Raw genomic sequence first — 7546 nt, forward strand, 5'->3', positions numbered from 1 at the left:
TTTTCAGTCCTGAGACTAGTTTGATGCAGCTCTCCATGCTACTCTACCCTGTGCAAGCTTCTTCATCTCCCAGTACCTACTGCAACCTACATCCTTCTGAATCTGCTTAGTGTATTCATCTCTTGGTCTCCCTCTACGATTTTTACCCTCCACGCTGTCCTCCAATACTAAATTGGTGATCCCTTGATGCCTCAGAACATGTCCTACCAACCGATCCCTTCTTCTGGTCAAGTTGTGCCACAAACTTCTCTTCTCCCCAATCCTATTCAATACTTCCTCATTAGTTATGTGATCTACCCATCTAATCTTCAGCATTCTTATATAGCACCACATTTCGAAAGCTTCTATTCTCTTCTTGTCTAAACTATTTATCGTCCATGTTTCACTTCCATACATGGCTACACTCCATACAAATACTTTCAGAAATGACTTCCTGACACTTTAAATCTATACTCGATGTTAAAAAATTTCTCTTCTTCAGAAACGCTTTCCTTGCCATTGCCAGTCTACATTTTATATCCTCTCTACTTCAACCATCATCAGTTATTTTGCTCCCCAAATAGCAAAGCTCCTTTACTACTTTAAGTGTCTCATTTCCTAATCTAATTCCCTCAGCATCACCCGACTTAATTCGACTACATTCCATTATCCTCGTTTTGCTTTTGTTGATGTTCATCTTATATCCTCCTTTCAAGACGATATCCATTCCATTCAACTGCTCTTGCAAGTCCTTTGCTGTCTCTGACAGAATTACAATGTCGTCGGCGAACCTCGAAGTTTTTATTTCTTCCCCATGGATTTTAATACCTACTCCGAATTTTTCTTTTGTTTCCTTACAGCCGCATAAGTTAGAATAACCCAATACAAATGTTTCTTGGTCATTTGAAAGAGGTTACCATTTCTGATATAACAGATTTTGCTTAATTTAGATAGCTGCAGCTCTGAAAAGCAATTTCAGCTGCCTTAAGTGCTGACAGAATTTGAATGTCGATCGCTGTTCAGTTTAACAGACTCCCACCTACACTGGATGTTTCACAATGCCTATTGCAAGCTTGTGGGGTTGTAGAGGCGTTATAATATATTAAGCTCTGATAAAAAACTCATGTCCGGAAATGTGCTATTTGGATGTGAAGTAAGTCTGTAGATCGGGTTACTTCCAAATTTCCGTCTTCACGGCACGCACGTAATGAACACAATAGGCACTGGCCTGTGTATTCTAGAGGAGCTCACAGCATGAGTAATATTTCGAGTATTCATCGTCGTGTTGTCTTCTACGTGATGGAGGAAGTCCTCTTCAAAGTCAAGAATGCAGTGTGTCCATGGAGCACAGTCAACGTTCCTAGTTGCGAATGGCGAACGTACCGTTTCTTGCAGCTGCTGTTCTAATCGGACGAAAAACTATGTGATGGCATAATTACAAAAGGGGATGACGACATCTCCTTCTTCTGCTTGTGTGTGTATCGTAAAGCGGTAGATCTGAAAGTCATTCGTTCTTCAGACTTTTTTTTACCCCCAAATCGTACGTTTCTGGACGTGGGTTCCTTACCAACATTTTATCTACCTTGTCCCCTCTAAAATCCCTAGAAGCCCGTAATAGGAACTGTGTTACACCCTTATTTATCAAAAGCCCCAGACGTTTTTCATTAAGAAAACGTGTAATTCTGGAAATTAAATTCTGAAAAATCAGGAAGTTCAAATTTCGTAAACGTAAACGTTAACTTCATCTTTTTTATATAATTATATAATAATGGTTCCTAGTCTGTTATGAAAATCAAGAATGTGATTGTTTCTTCGATAGTCCAGCCTCCATCAGCTTACGGAACGATTTCTTCATCTGTTACTTTTGTACAATATATAGTGTTCGCAATGACATCAAACTGGAATATGCTCCAATTTCAGAAAATAAATTTTAGCCAAATGTCTCCAAGTTAAACTGTTGCCTTAAGGTTTCACTTGTATGACTTAAACATAGCTTCGTCAATTGAGGATTACTCATAGTGCTTCCTGTCAGATTCAAGAAACTCGTATCTGGGTATGATTATAGTGTAAACCTTGTGTCAATGTACAGAGTAATTGTGGAAAAATAATATACACCTGCAAGAGGACATGCCATCTCAGTTTTTGTCATATTTCTCTCTGTCTGCTAGTGAATACATTTAAAAAGGGATTGAACGGAATGGGAGAATATTTTTGCTGGTGTATGCAAAAATGTGTTAACTATGTCAGTTTACATACTGAGTACATAGCCATTTTGTTATTTCCTTTCAAGTGATTTGTTTTGTGCTTTGGATGCTTCTTGTTGGTCATGATTAGTTTCCATTCTCAACATAACTAACTGACTTTGTACTCAGAAATAAATCTCAAGATACCTGGTGTCGGCATGTCGATGTTATTAACGATTACATTTGTTTTACTAGGTATATTCCAATGTTATTTTTTTACTCGAAGTTTGCTGTCAAAAATTTATGATCCTTTATTTTTTGCCTAGAAACAACATATTCTGGGGAAAAAATAGAGCCTTTATCAGCAGTTGCGAAGCCGTAAAAGAACAAAGAAATTCTGTTACAAGAATGAAGGAATGTGCATCCGAGCACAGAGTGGTTTTGTGCGACTAAAACTGAAAAACGTAAAATGTTAGATCCCATAGGCAGTACAACTAAAAGTAAGTTTATAGAAATGCCTCTTCTGGGTAAATCAGTTTTCCGTGAAGTAATTTTGCCACGTGGATGATAGGCTGAACATCGTTCTCGTTTAATTATCATGAATGCCAGGTACATTTTTTATCGATGTCTAGTGACAATTGACAGTTTGAGCAAGGCCAAGACCAGTCAGCACCTAAGATCGAGCGTGTCTCTGTCACAAACTTTCGACTCTTACCACATAACCATTAAAATGTCCGGCCCCGGTAGCTGAGTGGTCAGCGTGATGGAATGTCAGTCCTAAGGTCCCGGGTTCGATTCCCAGCTGGGGCGGAGATTTTCTCCGCTCAGGGACTGGGTGTTGTGTTGTCCTAATCATCATCATTTCATCACCATCGACGCGCAGGTCGCCGAAGTGGCGTCAACTTGAAAGACCCGCACCCGGCGAACGGTCTACCCGACGGGAGGCCCTAGCCACACGACATTTCATTTTATCATTAAAATGAAATCTCAGAGTAGCTGAGCAATTGCACTGGCATCATTTCATGTCACTGCATCTTCTCTGATTTCGTTTTCTTAGAGTAAATCATTTTATTTAAAAGCATTTGATTTGCTGCAAGCACATTTCCTGCCTGTAAGATTGTATTTTTAAGATTCTGGACGAAATAAAGCAGGCGCTCTATTGTGTGATCTCTGAAGGAACAGCTTTATTATTTCGTGTTGGTGTTAGAAGAGAATTATTGTTCTGGATTTCGTATTCAGTCTTTGCTTTTAACTTGCTGATTATTATTATTATTATTATTATTATTCAACCTCAGTTTAAGCTAACTTCAAGGATGTGATGTATTCGTTGTTAATTACTGCCGCAGCAATGGTCTCGAAGGTCTTGTTAATCTGCTGCAAAAATGTTAATGATTGCTCGGCAGCCCGGCAAAACTAAAACGATTCTTTACTTTTTTAGAAATTTCAGAGACTGGCAGAGTGCAATGCAATTCACAAATGAAACATGGGTCTAGTAGCGTAGGAATTTCACAGAAAATTATTCACGAATTAATAAATTTCTGCGTGTATTGACCTCGTCTGCAGATTCTCCAGGAAGCATTCAGATATCATTGTCGGATAACTCTATAGCAATAATTGTCGTCGACAACTTTTACCTTTTGACGTAAAATAATGTAGTTTCATAATTATTACACTCATTTGTTATGATAATACTCCCAATCTGATATAATTATAGTCGTACAATAGCGATTTAAATTTGACTGACTCTAATGGCTGCCGCAACAATAGGATTGATATCTCCACGAGTCCAATTCTATGAGCGTCCTTCATCCTTCATGTCTGACTAGAGAGAACTATATACAATCGTTGCACTTCTTAGTACAAAATGGTGTTCTCCACAGAGAAGCACAACAGTCAAAGAATGCCCGCAGTCGATTTACAGACAATATTATGTCGGTCAAGAATTCCACTGAATAATGTAAACTGCTGCTGTCTCGCGGCTCTCGAAACGTAAAGTCACAAGTAATTGACTCACAATACCAAACAAACACAACATTCATTCATCTTATAGTAATGGATTTTTTGTTTTTATATTTTCTTAATCTTTATTTATTCTGCATTGTTTTCGTGGCAAAAAGCACATGTTGCACGACGACTTGGATATTTCTTCCGGTGAGTATTTTTTCATAAATGAAGCTAGATATCTTAAAGCAATAAGTGCTTCAGGTTTTACAGTAACAGAGCTGAGATGTCACCTACATTGTGTACAAAATGCTGTAGCAACTTTATTAAATAAGAGTTTTAAGTGAAGAAGTCGGTTTATGATGTTATTTGCTACACAAAAAAATATATAATGGATAAGGTAAACAGTTTCTGTTTATTCCTTTACTAGCAACCGTGCTTAGCTTTGCACAGGAACCACTATCTATAGACAGACGACTTGTGAGATATACTGTATTTTGCTTGCAGGCTATTGCTTAGAGTTAAAATAAATTTTAGAAACAACATTAAGTAGCTAAACATCATCACTTTTATATAACTTAAGCGAAGTGAGCAGTGCACAGGAAGAAATTAGTCTGGAGACTTGAATGTTGTATGTTCCGTATTGAAATGACGTTTGGAGCGACATTTCATGGCACTGATGGGAGTGCATCGTGATGTAGGTACTGTGTTTATAACCTATTTAAATATCGTATGCGAATCATTTGGGTGTGTGTGGATTCAGTTTATGTGGATGCTGGCTGAGGTGGCACAAATAAATGGAAACTCTTGCATGATGTACATGTTTAGCTCGCATTACAGCACTTCTCCTGTGAAGCTTAACACGTACTGTGATGCACTGTTGGGATTCACTACCGCATTTATTTGTTGTGGACTCTTTATGTCAGACTTCTTCGTTGTGGCACACAAAGAATAGGTTTGTTTCAAGCAAGGCAGAAAGCTGAAAGTTGCATCATCTGTTGCGCCACTGAAGGAACGTAATTTATGTAAACAAGCAAAGACACTGAAGCTGTTTTACGGTAAACGTTTTACTTGTAGCACAAAAAAATAAAACACTCACATAGTAAAGTAATAAGCAATGGCCTGCAACACAATAAAATACTCAAACTTTTTTTCTCTATGCAACTATTCTCAAACGATTTCAGGGAAACATTTGAACAAAAATATTTGATTATTTCGAATAATAAGTCTCACAAAACAGCCTGTCGATAAGTTGGTTACATTTCGTTATTGGCCACATTTATTACGATACTTTAAAGCTGAGTAACTCGCAGCTCACTGCTCGAAGAATTTGTAGTGAACTAAGTGCGCGAATTAGGATCAGTAATCTAAGGAAGCAGAAACTAAAGGCTGAAACTGTCATCATGTTTCGAAGTGCGTTCCTCCACATAATTGAGGTTACAAGGTACAGTGAAGAATTTGACTTAGGAAGACACAACCCCATAATCTTCCGATTTGTAACCACGAACTCTACCACTTTGTTTTTTTTTCTTTTTTTAACAAAAATAAATTTATTTTCAGTTATTATTGAGAAGACATGATTATGTCTTTAGAGGCACGTTTTCTTCTTCACTTTCTGAAGAGCTTTTCCCATTTCTTCAAGTATATCATATACAGGAGCAGTGCAACTCTTGCATCTGCCACTGAACTATGTTCACCTTCCTATATACTGACATTGAGAATTGTTTCTGCAAGTTTCTTCAGGCTGCATCGCTTGGATTTGGCCAACTCTCTGAATGGTTTGAACCTTTGAGTGTCTCTCGCTTATCTTGGTGGATGACTCAAACATAAAACTTTTAAGTCATTTCGCAGCGCATGACCCACCCACACTCGGCCTCGTAGAAGTTCCGCTACTTTCTTTTGGACGTGTTTAAAATCTTCAGCATTCTTAAGGTTTTCTGGTCGAACTTCACTGACCCACGTTCTATAACCATGAACGTTTTCTGTTGGAACAAAGTATTTATCGTACACACACTCTCTAAATTTATCAATTAAGCTCACTCAGGCAACCATGTCAGTTTTGTCATCAGTTCCAACTATTTCACAATTCAGAGCAATCTATTTTGTCAGCCTGTTAGAATTATGTGGGAACCTACTGATGCAGTCTGTTCCACAGCATTTTTGACAATTGCATAATTATCCTCTTTTCCATTTGCAATATTTCCTGAATGATTCTCTTTTTTTCCATTTTTTCATGAATGCGATCCTTCTTAATTTTTTTTTCCTTTCTGGCTCACATGTTCATTAACTTGATCGCGTCTCACATCATGTTTTCCATTATTCAATGGAATTACAACTCTAAGAGTCTGTGGACTTACCACTAAGTTTTGTGTGCTTCTTCATTTCTGCTTTATGTGTTTGCTCAAACGTCTTCTTCCTCTTGAACTTCGGAACTTCGCCAGTGGAGCTTTCGTTCTTTCCAGTCACATCTTTGATCAGTTTCCAGATAGAATATACTTCTTTCCTTTCGTTTCTTGTCAACTAAATGTTCCTCTTAGGGATTAAATTAAAAGACTTTATCCCATTCTCAACAAGGTGTTTCTTAATTGTCATTCCCGAACCATTGGTGCCACGATAGTCCTCTACATTGCTTTCAGAAGTATTGAAATGAGCTGTTTTAGCATTGACAACAGGGGCTACTCTATTTTCACTAGATCTGAGACTGTTGTGCACCTTCTTCTTACTATGGCTTCAAAACATTTGTCAACGATATTGTAGGCCCTTTGAACACTGTTTCTGCGGAATCCACATGGTCGATTTTAATTCTTTTGCAGTCATTACCTTGTCGAGGTTTGTCTGTAAATTTATTATTCAGTTTTGTGAACTTCACACTGCTTCCACTTGTCTGAGTTTCGTTTCGATCCAGTTTTGCACACCACTGTTATTAACCTGGGGCATTTTGATGTCTACTCTCAGCACTAGTAATATCCTGACTAAACGAGTTTATGTCTCTCAGTAATCTAGGATCCAAAGAAAAGCAGCATCTACTGCATTAACCACGTGATGACACGTCAACACCAAAAACATTATTAAACTACCACACCCACTGCATATTAGGTACCACCTGCTGCATTCCCGCGGTACTGTTGCACTATCGATTTGTGGCGGCTGTTCACTAGGTAGGAATGGCATAGTTTCACAACTTAACCTTAATTCATCATCATTCAGACAATTTGCAGCAAATTTTTATAACGTTTATTGAAAAAACATTTCACACGAAACAGTATAACTATTAGTCAAGACCTGATCAAAACCCCCGAATCAATTCCTAAGATTAGCCGGCAGGTACAAATGGACATGAGCAAACGACTTAGTTTGATGTGTTTATGTGTCTACATTTTCGTTAGCAAATGAATGCCGATATTTTGAACTGTTGTTTCATTTCTAAGCAATTTAACATACAA

At 37.9% G+C, this 7546-nt stretch overlaps 1 pseudogene; it reads right to left on the minus strand.

Moving 5' to 3' along the window:
• Positions 1–5711: 5711 nt before the first annotated feature.
• On the minus strand, positions 5712–6485 carry LOC126443903 (RNA exonuclease 4-like; annotated as a pseudogene).
• Positions 6486–7546: the final 1061 nt, after the last annotated feature.

The sequence above is a fragment of the Schistocerca serialis genome, chromosome 1, assembly GCF_023864345.2.
Source record: "Schistocerca serialis cubense isolate TAMUIC-IGC-003099 chromosome 1, iqSchSeri2.2, whole genome shotgun sequence".
Taxonomy (NCBI): domain Eukaryota; kingdom Metazoa; phylum Arthropoda; class Insecta; order Orthoptera; family Acrididae; genus Schistocerca; species Schistocerca serialis.